Genomic DNA, 15,116 nt, shown 5'->3' on the forward strand with positions numbered 1-15,116 from the left:
TCAGGGGCATGGGTCTGTTTGGGGGAAACTGGGATGGGGAGGATTGGGAGCGAGCCCTGTGCACGCTGGCGGTTTTGTGGGGGTGGGCATGGGCAGGACAGGGGTCCACTGGGGTGGGAGGAGGTGGTGAGGACTGTGGGGCAGCAAATGGCCCAGGAGGGCTAGAGCTGGGTACCCCCAGCCCAGTGTAGCCCATGGGGAGAGGAGGAACCCCCCGCTGCCCCTGAGACAGCCTATGGGGACAGGGATCCCACCCTGGGAACTGGGAGTCTGCCTGGGGAGGGGGTCCTCACGGACACACAATGTGGGGCTCAAAACTCTCCTGACTCTTCCTGTGTTGGTGTTTGAAGGGGCTGCGGAGGTGAGGCTGGCGGATGGCGGCAGTCGCTGTGCTGGGAGAGTGGAGGTGAAACACCAGGGCCAGTGGGGGACCGTGTGTGATGACTACTGGGACAAGTCCGATGCTGCAGTGGTTTGTAGGCAGCTGGGCTGTGGGGGTGCTCTCGAAGCTCCTGGATATGCACACTTTGGGCCAGGATCTGGGCCCATTTGGATGGATGAAGTTCAGTGTAATGGCAAGGAGTCTGCCCTGTCTGACTGCATGCACGCAGGGTGGGGCCAAACAAACTGCTATCACGGTGGGGATGCTGGAGTGACATGCTCAGGTAAGGACTGAACTTGTTCCCTGCTTCTGGGACGAGGACACTTCTAAGGGACCTCGCTGCGACCTCAGGAAGCAACAAGTGGACACCAGAACATGGCTCTGTGTGTCAAGTTGCACTCTGAGCTGGGTCTGTCACTGCTGGTGTCCCTTGTCCCTGGGGAAAGCCCAGTGGGAGCACACCCAGCCTGGCCCTGAAGCTGGAGCAGCCAAGCCTGGGGAGGTGCCTGGGGCTGGGAGAGGAAAGCTCTCACCCTTCCTCATTGTGATGTCTTGTTCCCATCTTTCTCCTCCATTCGCCCAGGCCCTGTCTGGCAGGCTGGTCCCTATGCCAGGGGAATCTAGAGCAGCTCCCACAGCCACCAGCAGCCTCAGGAAAGGGCGTGCAATGGCCCAGGACATTTGGGTTGTACCCCCAGCAGCCAAGAGAACCTTGGCCAACGCAGAGGGGCTGCTCAGAGGGCAGGAGCACTGAGCTTGTGCAGAGGAGCAGGGTGGCAAGTGGCACCTTGTTCCTGTCCCGGGGTCATCCCATGAGAGGCAGCCCCCAGGGACACGGCCCCTCCAGGTTGTGCTGACCCACTGCTCAGCCTCTCCTGCCTGCCCTGTGCCCCAGGGGCTGTGCCAGCACCTCCTGGCTCTCCTCTCTGCCTGCCCTCACACCAGGAGCTCGTGTCAGCCCAGGGCTGCTCTCTGCCTGCTTTCCTGACACATGCATGGTAGGTGGCTGGGGACGTGCATGCCCAGCACCACACTGTCCCTACCGGAGGACCCCCCTTTGCGAAGGATCCCCCAAAGTGCCCCATCTAACAGCAGCTCCCCAAGAGCCCCAGCATTCGCTGAAAACAGGGGGGCTTTTTGGCAGATCCAAGGATTTCTTCTAACTGGCCTGAGCCTTGTGGGGCAGAGCAGGCTGAAGTAGCCCCCAGTTCCTGGGCCTGTTTCCCCAGGCCCACGTGCTGCGGGTGCTGCAGTGCTGGGTCTGGGGCCGGGCAGCCCAGGGGCTCCGGGCAGCAGCAGTTTGAGCGGTGTCTGCAGCTGGGGGCTTGGAAAAGAGGACATGTGTACTGGGCTGGTTTCTGAGGAGCAGCAGGGGGGCCGTGACCTCTTTATGCCACCAGCACCTTCTCAGAGCTGCTGGGCTGGCTGGGGGACTCTGCATGTGGCTGCCTTAGGGATGAGGTGGGCATGGAAGTGCCAGAGGGCTCTGGGAACTCACAGGTCTCCTTGGTTGCTCCAGGATTTGTCCGGCTGGTTGGAGGGGACAACCCCTGCTCATGAAGCATGGAGGTCTACGACAGGGATCAGTGGAAAGCTGTCTGTCACTCCCACTTTGGTGCCAAAGCTGCCGAGGTGGTGTGCAGGGAGCTGCAGTGTGGCACAGCCCTGTCTGTCCATGGGGCAGCTCAGCTGGGAGAAGGGGCCGGTCCTGTCTGGGACAGAGAGCTGCAGTGTGTGGGGAATGAATTTGTCCTCTCCTTCTGCCCCACGGGGGCCCCCAAGGACAAGGCCTGCACCCACAGCAATGGCACTCATGTCACCTGCACACGTAAGGACTTGGGGTGGGATGGTGCCCACGGGGGCTGTGGTGGGGGAAGGAGAGCAGGGTGGGCACTGGGCTGTGCTGGGTGGGGGACAGGTGGGGTGAGGTGGTGGTCTGCGGCCCTAAAATTAGAGTGCTGCAGGAGGAGAAAGGCACACTGTCCCTTTGGCCTCTCCTGCAGCTCCTGTGGGAGCAAGAGCACAAATGTGGCCTCTCTCACCCTCCTTTGTCCCCAGAGTACACAGGGTTCAGGCTGGTGAACGGCAGCAGAGCGTGTGAGGGCAGGGTGGAGGTGGAGGTGCTGGGGACATGGGGGACCCTCTGTGCCTCCCGCTGGGACCTCTCGGACGCCCACGTTCTGTGTCGGCACCTCGGCTGTGGCTTTGCTGAGTCCATTCCTGGAGGAGGGCATTTTGGGAGAGGAACCGGCCCCGTCTGGAGAGACTCGTTCCACTGTGACGGGACTGAAGCCCACCTGGGGCAGTGCCCGGTGACTGCCCTGGGGGCCTCGCTGTGCTCCCAGGAGAACGCTGCTGCTGTCATTTGCTCAGGTGAGTGCTGGGCAGTGCTGCAAAGTCCATTTGCCCCTGGTGTGTGACACGGCCACCCACAGCTTTGCACCCCACGGCAGTGTCTGGCTGAATTTTTGCTCTCACCAGGCCCGGCTCGCCACATGTCTGTACGGCTGGTGGGTGGAGGGAGCCGGTGCGACGGGCGCGTGGAGGTCTTCCAGCACGAGACGTGGGGCAGAGTCCTGGATGAGCAGTGGGACATGCAGGAGGCCAGCGTGGTGTGCCGGCAGCTGCAGTGCGGAGAGGCAGAGGCAGCCTACACCCCCGTGAGGGCCGAGCGAGGACGAGGACCTGTGGGGCTGTGTGGGGTGCGGTGTGCAGGGCACGAGGCTGACCTGAGCCTCTGCAACACCTCCCTGCCCGAGAGCACACCGGCAGCAGGGATTACGGAGGACGTGGGCGTCGTGTGCCAGGGTGAGTGGTGTTGCACGTCCCCCAGGTGTGGGGCTGGGAGGGCAGCCAGCCCCTGACGGCCGGGGTTCTCCCCTCTGCAGGGAGCTGGCGGGTGCGGCTGGTGGACGGGGCCGGGCGCTGTGCCGGGAGAGTGGAGATCTACTACCACGGGCGCTGGGGCACTGTCTGCGACGACGCCTGGGACCTGGTCGACGCCGCCGTTGTTTGCCGCCAGCTGGGCTGTGGAGGGGCCCTGGAGGCAGCCAGCTCTGCTCGGTTTGGGGAGGGCTCCGGGCAGATCTGGCTGGATGGCGTCAACTGCTCCGGGGCCGAAGCTGCTCTCTGGGACTGCCCTGCCGAGGCCTGGGGGCAGCACGACTGCAGGCACAAGGAGGACGCGGGAGTCATCTGCTCAGGTCTGTGCTGGGAGTGGGGAGGGGAGCTGGGGCCAGTGAGGCTGGGGTGAGAGCAGAGCCAGGTAAGGCTAAGGCCATCAGTGACTGACATCCAAGGACGTCCCTGGGGCCTTTCCTCCTTCCAGAGTTCACGGCCCTGAGGCTGGAGAACAGCGACGGCTGCTCTGGGCGCCTGCAGGTTTTCTACAACGGGACGTGGGGCAGCGTTTGCTCCAACTCCATGACCACCGAGACGGTGTCACTGGTGTGCAAGGAACTGGGCTGCGGGAATGAAGGGGAACTGGAAATACATTCTAACTATGCCAAGCTGTCTGGTACTGCATGGCTGGATCATGTGGAGTGTGGGAAGAGCAACAGCTCCTTCTGGCAGTGTCCCTCTCATCCCTGGGATCCGCAGTCGTGTGATGACAGCCGAGAAGAGACCCACATCACCTGCAATGGTAAATCTGAGCCATCCAGGCACTAGGTCCTGTTCCCCACTGGGTATGGTAAAATGCCGAGAAGGAACCCAGAGAAGCTTTGACTTTCCTGCATTAGACCCTGTTGCTACTGGTACACAAAGGTGACTTCAGCTCTTGGAGCCACCCATGTCCACCAGCAGCAGTCAACAGCCGGGCTGCCAGCAGCCCCTGGGGGATGCAGAGGCCACTTCAGGCAAGGTCTCAGAGGAGACCATGCAGGGCTTTCAGGAGTCCCCCCTCCTGGGACAGCCTCCTGCTGCTCTGTGAACCAGGGACCCTGTAGGGCCGAGCACTTGGGTCCCCCCTGCAGTGCCGTGTGTGTCCCCTGAGTGAACAGGGTTCTGCTGATGCCCTGACCCAGGCAGCATGGGGACGTGTGAGCAGAGGTCAGCTCTGCTCTCTTCTGCACAACCCCTAGAGCAGCCCTTTTCAGCCCAACTTCTCTTTCCTTTGGGATATGGTCAGAAAGGCCGCAGGTGGCTGCATGCCCCAACTCCACCAGCTGCACAGGTAGGGAGCTGCCCCTACGCGTGCCCCCCTCACCTGGCAGGGCTGTCCCAGCTGTCCTGGTGCCATGGGACATCACTGCCTCCCCAGACAGAGAGAAGATCCGCGCTGTGGGAGGCAAGGACGGCTGCTCGGGCAGAGTGGAGATCTGGCACCGTGGCACCTGGGGGACGCTGTGTGACAATGCCTGGGACATGCGGGATGCCGAGGTGGCATGCAGGCAGCTGGGCTGTGGTCCCGCGGTCTATGCCCTGGGCCAGGCTGCTGCTGGAGAGGGGACGGGCCCCATGTGGCTGATGGAGTGCAGGGGGACGGAGCTGTCTCTGCAGGACTGCTGGGCCCAGCCAGGGGACAGCGGTGCCTGCCAGCATAAGGCAGATGCGGCTGTGCATTGCTCAGGTGAGCAGTGGGGCTGGGAGACATGGCTGAGGGCTTGGGAAGGAGCTGGCTTGGGTGTATGTCCTGCTGGATCCTGGCATGGCCCTAGTTCTTGCCCAAGCAAGGGTGTCCCTGCAGAGTGGGAGGCTGGTGGTGGGTGGGGAGCAGCCTCTGTGTGGCTGGATGTGCCAGCACATCCCCTGGGCTGCCTGCACTGTCCTATGAGCAGCCCAGAGCAGTGGTGCTGGGCCCTGTCCCTGCCGCCCTGCCCAGCCCCACAGGAGGGACAATTCAGGTGGCACATGCTGGGGTCGTCTGCCAGGGAGGCTGCCTGGTGCCACAGCCCCAGCCTCTCAGCCCAGCTCTCCTTCTGCTCCCCTGCAGCTGCACCCAGGACAGCAACTCCCCCCCCACAAGCAGGTAAGCTGTCCTTCCCCAGGGCTGGGTCTGAACATGGCCACGCTGTGACCCACAGCCAGGGGAAGGGTCTCCCTGTTGGGCTGTGAGACTCACAGAAAACCAAAGCAGCTGGGAGAAATCTGTGATGGACCCAGCAGGGTGGGAGCTGCCCCATCACCCAGCCCTGTCCCCCACAGCACCTGCTGCCTTGTGTGGTCAGGAGTGGCATGTCCTGCCCCCAAACTCTCCCTTGTCTGATGCTGCCCCTGCCATGTTCCTGCCCTTGCAGATCCCCCACGGAGCCGTCCGACCACCAGCAGCGAGAGACTCTCGGTGCCTGTCGACATCTGCATCATCCTGGGGGCCCTCCTCTGCCTGCTCCTGGCCCTCCTGGCTGGGCAGGTGCGAAGCGCCAGGGCTCGGCACAGAGGTGGGTCCTTCCCCACTGGTCCTGGGGGGGAGATGCCTCCTGGCAGGGCTGGGGGTGTTGGTGTCCTGGGACACAGAAACAGAGCTGTGTGCTGCCTCCTGCCCCATGTGCTGCCCCACTGACTGACAGACCATGGGGCACCAACATCAAGGGGTGGAGAGAGCCCAGAGCCTGAGGCATCAGTTCTGGGGTGAGAAGAGAAATGTGAGAGCTGGGCTGGGTGAGAAGGGGAGGATGCACTGCTGGCAGTGCTCTGGGCAGCTCTGGCAGGAGGAGCATGGGGCAGCGGAGTCCATCACTGTGGTTTCAGCCACCTCCCAACAGGGCACAGGCTGTGCTATTGCTGTGTGGGGCAGAGATGGAGCAGCTCCATGGGGAGGGGAAATGATGGAATTGGTGCAGGGTCTGCACTGGGACATGACCCAGGGAACAAAGGGGCACAAGGGCTGTCTCCAAATGCGAGACTGACTCTGCCCCAGACCATCTCCATGGGGATGCTGCCCTCCCTGGGGATGTGGTTGCAGTGCCAACACAACACAGAGGGGCTGTGCTGTGGGGACAGCCCTGTGCTGGCCCCTATAATGGGGCTGGGGGAGCCCAGTGGGGTCCTGTCCCTCTCTGCCCATTCCCAGACCAGCCCTGCCTCTGTCCTCAGGCTCCAGGAGAGCTGGGGAGCCCTTCCCTGAGGCCGTGTACGAGGAGATCGCTTACAGCCTGGCGTGGGAGAAGCAGGCGAGGTTCAGTCTCTCAGGTGGGTGCAGGTAACCTGCGGGGGCACATCTTCTGTGTCCATTCTCCGTGTCTCAGACCAGGGCTGTGCCCTGCAGCTCCTGCCCATGGTCCCTGAAATGGTTGGACCATGGGGTCTGTGGGACAGCATCCAGGTGCTGTCCCCAACAGAGGAGCTTCCTCCACACCAGCTCTGCCCATCCCAGAGGGGACAGCCCCTCTCTGCTGGGCCCTGCACCTTATTGAGAGCCAAGGGTTAAGCAAAGGGCTGTCCCAGGCCAGCTCTGGGAAACTCTCTGGGAAGTGCCTTGTCCCAAGGGAACTGGTCTCCTCCCCATGCACCCCCAGCTCTGTGGGTGCCCATCCCCAGCAGTGCTGACCACCAGTCAGGGCAGCAGGGCTCATCCCACAGCACCCACTGCAGTTCTCTGCAGCCTCCTTTTCAGAGGGGTCCCTGACCCAGCTGCAGCCCTACCCCAGGCACATGAGGAGGAGGATGGTCTGGGGCCACACCCAGGGATAAGAGGTGAGGGGCGGAGGAAGGGCTCCATTTCTCCTCCCTGCAGACAGACCAGACAGACAGCAGTGCCACCGAGTGTTATCATCAGAGCTGGTTGCATGAAGGCTCTGCTGTGACACTGACACCAGCAGCATGTCAGCCCTGTGTCCCCACACACCCTTTCATCCTCTGCTCTGCAGAACATCTCTTCTCATTGCCACCACCTTCCCTCTCCTTTCAGATGTCCCTGTCCTGCCCGGAGGTTACCCAGCAGATGGCTATGATGATGCTGGGGAGGTTTCTGACCCTGGGGAGGATCCTGTCCCTGGGCAGGGGGACTGGGAAGTGCCCAGGACACCAGAGGAAGGAGATGGGCGCAGGGATGCAGCCACAGGTGAGAGGGCAATGCAGCACTGCCACTTGCTAGGTGCCAACCCCAGGCCTAGGAGAATCCATGCCATATTGAAAGCCTGACCACCTCCATATGGAGAACCTGTCCTGGGATATTTTGTGGGGTCTGGGAGAATGGGCCGAGTGTCTCAGGCTGGTGAGGATGAGGAAGGTGATAAACAGCCCCGAGGGGCAACCCACAAGCCCAGCCACAGCAACCTGCCTTGATGCTTACAGGGGGAAGCCTGCACTCCCGGAGAAGTGCTGTGGTCTATGGAGCTGAGGGAGACACCTCGTCACCTTTCCTGGGGAGCACAGGCTATGACGATGTTGAAGAGGTGTCTCTGGCATATCCCCATGAGGACACCGAGGATGTGACACCACAGCCTCGTGCACAAGAGTTCCAGAGCCCCAGGCCAGCAGAGCCCAGCTCTGCTGAGCAGCTGGGTGCAGCCGGGAGGGAGGAGAGCTCAGTGCCACTGGGAGAGCTGTGAGTGCCAGGGAATGGTCTCCCTTTTCCAGCAGGCAGCAGACACACATGGGTATTTCCCCTCTTGGTATTCCCCTGTTTTTATGCTGTGTGTTGGTATTTCCTCATATTAAAGCCCTCTTTCAGTCTTCCCTGCCCAGGTGTCAGGGTGTCTATCTGAGGCGGATGGAGGGGAGAAGAGCTCAAAGATGCAGCAGTTGGGAAGGGGCACATCTTAGAGCCAGCAGGATCGGGGTCTGGCTTTGGGGCTGACAGAGCCCCTGGTCCCTGGACACTATTCCTACTGACAGAGACATTTCCGTCCTGCCAGCCACAGGCAGTTTCCAGAAAAAGTGGATCTCTGGGAAGCCCCATGAGACACTCCCTTGCAGTGCCCACCTTCTGCTGCCTTGGGCCCCCACGAAGCCTAAGGATGCCTGCCCAGCACCCATGGGCAGAGATACCTCAGTTGCAAGAGGTGAACGGGGAAACGTCTTGGACCCTTGGGCAGGACTTGGCACCAGCTTCTGTTGGTGGGTCCCCACAGCCCTCCAGGTCTTTCCCAGCAGGCTCCTCTGCTGCAGGCTGGGAGGTGCTTTTGGTAGTGGGATGGTGGGCTGGAACACCTATTGGAACATCTATTTAATCCCGTTGGGTCAGCTGTCCTGGCTGTTTATAGCCTTCTCTGGGTCAAGAACTGGCTGGAGGGCCATGCCCAGCGGGTTGTGGTTAATGGAGTTCAGTCCAGCTGGCATCCCGTTACAAGTGGTGTCCCCCAGTGGTTGGTACTGGAGCCTAGTTTGTATAATACCTTTATTGATGACCTAGATGAGGGGTTGAATGTACCCTCAGTAAGTTTGCAGACGACACCATGTTGGGAGGTAATGTTGATCTGCCTGAGGCTAAGGTGGTCCTTCAGAGGAATTGGGATAGGCTGGGCTGAAGCTAATGGGATGGGGTTTAACAAGGCTAAGCACCAGATCCTGCACTTTGGCCACAACAACCCCATGCAATGCTATAGGCCTGGGACAGAGTGGCTGTGAAGAGGAAAGGGACGTGGGAGTGATGATTGATGTTTGGCTGAACATGAGCCGGCAGTGTGCCCAGGTGGAAAGAAGGCCAATGGTATCCTGGACTGTGTTAGAAATAGTGTAGACAGTGGGAGCAGCGAGGTGATCATCCTCCTGTACTCAGCTCTGGTGAAGCCACACCTGGAAAACTGTGTTCAGTTTTGGGCCCGTCACTACGAGAAGGACACTGAGGCCCTGGAGCATGTCCAGATAAGGTCAACAAAATTGGTGAGGGGTCTGGAGCACAGGTCCTGTGACGAGCGGCTGAGTGAGCTGGGATTGTTTAGTCTGCAGAAGAGGAGGCTCAGGGGAGACCTCATTGCAATCTACAACTTCCTGAAGGGAGGCTGTGATGAGGAGGGGGTCAGCCTCTTTTCTCTGATAACTAATGATAGCACTCGAGGAAATGGCCACAAGTTGCGCCTGGGGAGATTTGGTTTAGATATCAGGAAAAACTTTTTCTCTCAATGAGTGGTCAGGCACTGGAACGGCCTCCCCAGGGAGGTGGTGGAGTCACCATCCTTGGCAGTGTCCAAGAAGCACCTGTCTCAGGTGCTTTGAGATATGATTTAGTAGCTTAGCGGTAGTATTGGTGGTAGGAGGATGATTGGACTAGATGATCTTGTAGGTTCTTTCCAACCCTGTGTTTTTATGATTCTATGATTCTGTGACTAATGGTAACGAGTAATGTGCTTGGGGTCTGACTTTGAATTAGGAAATGAGGTTGGGGATTAGAGCAATGGATGCCTTAAAGGGAGAGAGAAAGCATTAAGGACAGCACTAGATTTTCAGGTTACTAGTTAGAAATATAACCAGGACACAACATGAAGATATTCCCTGTGAGTGTTGCAGAAGCATCAGCCTTACCTGAACCCCTCTTAAATCTTTAAAATCTTTCCTTTCTGTTAGCGAAACCCCTCTTCTCTCTCCCAAATCCCCCACCGTTATTCTCCCAGCTTTCCCCTGGCCTCACCAAATGTGTCACCCTGTTGGGGACAGCTTTCTGAGGGCCTTTGTGACCTCAGAGGCTCTGCCTTCCTGCTGTTGTCCAGACAGATGCTGTGACACAAGTGACCTCACAGCCAGTGTCCACAGGGCTACAAGGAGCTGTTGTGCTGAGCAGGTCTCATCCCATCCCACCGAGGAACACTGGGTGCAGGGGGTGCCCTGCACAGTCCCTCAGGTACTCTGCCTGCCAACCAGTTCCTGCTTTGGGAGGTCTCCCACATATCCAAACTCATGTTTCCCCATGTAGGTTTCAGCAACTCCAGGGCATCCTGAAGGAAATGGCCACCTCTGTGTGGAAAACTGATTCAAGAACTGAATGCATATTTTAGAAAAAAGTTGAGAACTCTTCAGAGAAGGAGTTGGTGTGAAAGTCATGATGACTAGCATTGGTCATATCCATATCTAGTGAACAAGGACTCAGCCTAGACTGCTCTGTGGTTCCCTTCTCTCTGCCAGGAGGCCAGCCCAGCCCAGACCCTCCCCAGCTCTCCACACCCCCCATCTCCTCTCTCCCACCCAGCCCAGCAGGGAAACCCAGGCTGGGCTGGCAACAAAGCTGCTAATGAAGGAGGGGAGGTCACTGGAAGTGTCTCTGCTGCTGCCATCTGCAGGAGATAAACACCACCAATCCACCTTCCCAGACACCCTAGAGCCTCCCAGACCAGCCCTGCTCCCCAGCACATCACAGCACCACACTGCTGGCCCTGGGGCAACACCACTGCACACACACTCAGTGCCCTGCTCTGCTCCTGGGACACACCATGTCCTGCACAGCCTTCCCCCAGCCCAGCACGTCCGGGCTGGTCTGAGCAGCCATTCCTGCAGCCCCTGCCCATGCTGCCCACAGCCCCCCAACTGGCGGTGCTGCTCTGCAGAACGAGGGGGCTGTGGTGCATGGGGCCATGGGGGCACTCAGCAGGGCCGTGCTGGTCAGGCTGGTGTGAGATATGTTCATCTGATTCGTGTCAGTATGGAACAATGCTAGGGCCACATGGTATGATGAATGCGACCTTCTTTCTTACATACACTTGTATAACCACATAGGTTATACCACAAATGTATGAGCCATTTATTACACTGGGAAGGCAGAGCCAGATGGTGTCAGGGGCACTGCCACTGACTGCCTCCCACCCAAGTGGTTCTTTGGCCATGGAGGGTGAGCACAGATAGCTGGCCTTCTTCAGAGTCAGAGACTCTTTGAATACAGCTGTGCTGCCCTGCAGTCAGAGACTTCCCCTGTTAAGGGCTGTGAAGATTTCTCCTACTGTGATCTCTCAGCATCCCCCCTCCACACTGCCTTTAACATCTCCCTCCCTTCTCTCAGCCACCCTTGTCCCCTGCAGGCAGTGCCCCCAGCCCTGCTGCGCTGTGCAGAGGAGCTGCTCCTGGGCAGAGCTGTCTCTCTGCAGTGCTGCCCGCTTACCAGAAGCTCCCCTTGGGTCCAGGAGTCCAGCCTAGGTCAGCAGCACAGGGAGCTCTTGACAAATTCCTGGGACTCTAGAGGAAACAACGTTGAAACAGAATGAAGTTATCACAGATGATCCTTCCATCCACTGGGGAAGGAAACTCATTTCCAGCACTATCATTTCTCATATCAAAAGAAGTATGAGGTTCAAGAATCACCTTTCTGTGTTCTGGTTTTAGGCAGGACACCCATACAGGGATAGGGAGGGATCTGCCTTCATTTGCTGAGGGAAGGGTTTCAGCTGAATCAACCAAGGCATCTCATTCTTTGCAGTCCAATGGTTAGAAGGAGGCTTTGCTCTCTCACATGCTCAATAAGCCCACAGGAGCTGGGATTTCTTTTGCCTAGGTTCAGGTGGGCACACTCCAGTCTTGTGCAAGTGAGCTAGTCTCAGCTCCCAGCACACTGAATAGAGACAGAGGCCAGGAGGGAGCTGTTCATATGCAAACACCAGGTGACATTGGAGGTGCCAGAGGTGGGCCAAGATATATGCAAGTATCTTCATGCTCTGATTAATTCCAGGAATCAGTTGGGCATCTGGGGACATCATTCTTAAGTGCAGGGAGATTTTCTTGGTCAAATGAAAATGAAACCAGATACCTAAATTAAAGATCATTGATTCTTTTCACTGTTCATTAATATATTCTGAGCAGCCTACAATGGCTTTCATCTGATTTGGTCATTTATGGGTGTCATTTACGATAGGCAGAGCTAAGTGTCTCTCTTCTCCAGTACATGTTCTTACAACATCTGAAGTTTTATCCCTGAGAGGGACAACTGTCTTAGAGTCATAGAATCATTAAGGTTGGAATAGACCTCCAAGATCATCTGGTCCAACCACCCCCCTACCACCAATATTACCCACTAAATCATCTCCCTAAGCACCACATCCAAACTTTCCATAAAGACCCACATGGACAGTCACTCCACCATCTCACTGCGCAACCCGTTCCAATGCCTGAACAGTCCTTTTGAGAACAAACATCTCCTAATTTCCAAACTAAACCTCCCCTTAATCAACTTGAAGCCATTCTCTCTAGTCCTGTCACTACTTATCTGTGAGAAGGGGCCAACCCTTAGATCCCCACACCTTCTTTTCAGGTAGTTGGAGAGAGCAATACTGTCTCCCCTGAGCCTCCTCTTCTCCAGACTAAACAACCCCAGTTCCCTCAGCTGCTCCTCATCGGAATTGTGTTCCAGACCCTTCACTAGCTTTGTAGCCCTTCTCTGGACATGTTCTAGGGGCTCAACATCTTTCTTGTACTAAGGGACCCAAAGCTGAACACAGTACTCGAGGTGCAGCCTCATCAGAGCAGAGTACAGGGGGATGATCACCTGCCTGGTCCTGCTAGAAAGACTATTCCTGACACAAGCCAGGATGCTACTGGCCTTCTTGGCCACCTGGGCAAACTGCCGGCTCATGTTCAGGTGAGCATCAAACAGCGCTCTCAGATCCTTTTCCTCTGCACAACTTTCTAGACACTCTGCCCCAAGCCTGTAGTGTTACATGGGGTTAATGTGGCCAAAGTGCAGGACCCAACACTTATCCCACTTGCCTCTGCCCATTGACCCATCCTGTCCAGGTCCTTCTGAAGGGCCTACCTACCCTCCAGAAGATCAACACTACCCTCTAACTTGGTGTCTTCTCTAAACTCACTGGGGATGCACTCAATTCCCTCATCCAAATTATCAATAAAAACATTAAAGAGGATGGGCCCCAACACCAACTCCTGGGGAATACCACTGGTGACCAGCTGGATTTCACTCCGATCACCATCAATCTCTGGGCACGGCCATCCAGCCAGTTTTTAACCCAGCAATGCATGTACCTGTCCAAGCCATGGGCTGCCAGCTTCTCCAGGAGAATGATGTGGAAGACTGTGTCAAAGGTCTTGCTGAAATCTAGGCAGGCTATGCCAACAGCCTTTCCCTCATCCACTAGGCAGATCACCCGTTCATAGAAGGAGATGAGGTTGGTCAGGCAGGACTTGTCTTTCATGAGCCCATACTTACTGGGCCTGATCTACAGGTTGTTCCACATATGTTGCATGATTGCATTCGAGATAACCTGATCCATCACCTTTCCTGGCACCAAGGTCAGGCTGACAGTTTAAGCACTTTGGTTCAGCTCTACTTTTTGTGTCCCATTGCAATATCTGTATACCCCCAATCTATACATCATGTGCAGCAGTATAAGAACCCATTGATACTGTGCAGACACAGTTCAGTAGTAACTGAAACACTGGTCTGTTTTCAACACCTTTTTGTTCTAAAATTCAAAATGCAGCTCCATAAGAACTGCTCTGAAATAAAACCACAGGGGTTCAAAGAGCTTCAAAGGTTTTGTGTTGGGAAGGATCTTTATAAATCAACCCTCCTGCTCTGGCCAGGTACACATTCCAAGAGACCTGGTCTTAAACACTTTTAAGGGCACCATCCCACAATTTCTCTGGAAAACATGCTCCAGTGCCTCACTAATCTCAGAGTAAAGAATTTCTTCCTAATATGTAGTCTAAATCTACTCTCTTTTAGTTTAAGGCCATTACCCCTTGTCCTATCACTCTATCCCTGATAAAGTGTCTTTCTCCAGCTTTTCTGTTCATCCTCTTTAGGTACTGGAAGGTTGCTGTAAGGTCTCCCCAGAGCCTTCTCTTCTCACTTGCCAAGTAGTCCCAGCCTCTCCTTGCAGGAGACGTGGTCCAGCTCTTTGATCATTTTTGTGGCTCTCCTCTGGTCTTGCTCCAACAGGTCCATGTCCTTCCAAAATTGGGGGCCTCAGAACCGAGCACAGTATTTTAAGAGGGGTCTCACAAGAGTGGAAGAGAGGGCAAGAATCACCTCCCATAACCTCCTAGTTACAGTTCTGATGCTACCTGTGATTTTGCTTTCTGGGCTGCAAGTGCACATTGACTGCTCATGTTGAGTTTTTCAAGCACCAACAGCCCCAGGACCCACAGGGCTGTTCTCACTTTATTCTCCACCCAGCCTCAAGCCTGTCAAGACCTCTCTGGAAGGCATCCCTTCCCTTCAGTGTGTCAACCTCACCACACTGCTTGCTGTCATCAACTTGCTTGACATCAACTTGTCAAAATGTCAAGTGGACAATCCCACTGTCCATGTCACCAAGAATGATGTTAAACTCTTCCAGTCCCAATAACGGTCCCTGAAGAACTCTACTCATTGCTGGTCTCCACTTGAACACTGAGCTGTTGACCACAGTAATTTGACTGTGACCATCCAGACAATTCTTTATATCCACTGAGTGGTCCACCCATCAAATCCATGCCTCTCTAATTTAGAGAATGGATGTTACGTGGGATGTGTCGAATACTTTGCACAATTCCAGGGAGTTGACATCAGTTTCTCTTCTTGTATCCAAAAACACTGCAACCCAGTGGGTCAGAAGGCCATCAGATATGTCAGGCATGAGCTGCCCTTAGTGAAGCCATGTTGGCTCTTACCAATCACCTCTTTGTTTGTTATGTCCCTTAGCAGAGTTTCCAGGTGGATCCATTCCATGATCTTGCTGGGCACAGAGGTGGGACTGACTGGACTGTAGTTCCCTAGGTGTGTATACGTATGTATTTTTCCCTTTTTAATAGTGGCAGTTCCATTTTCCCTTTCCCATTCAATGGAACTTTGCCAGACTGCCACTGCTTTTCACATGTGATGAGTAGTGGCTTTACAAGTTCATTTGCCAGTTCCCTCAGGACTCTGGGATTCATC

At 56.5% G+C, this 15,116-nt stretch overlaps 1 pseudogene; it reads left to right on the forward strand.

Moving 5' to 3' along the window:
* Positions 1 to 235: 235 nt before the first annotated feature.
* On the forward strand, positions 236 to 14,547 carry LOC119714928 (antigen WC1.1-like; annotated as a pseudogene).
* Positions 14,548 to 15,116: the final 569 nt, after the last annotated feature.

Source organism: Anas platyrhynchos, chromosome 32, assembly GCF_047663525.1.
Source record: "Anas platyrhynchos isolate ZD024472 breed Pekin duck chromosome 32, IASCAAS_PekinDuck_T2T, whole genome shotgun sequence".
Classification (NCBI taxonomy): Eukaryota; Metazoa; Chordata; class Aves; order Anseriformes; family Anatidae; genus Anas; species Anas platyrhynchos.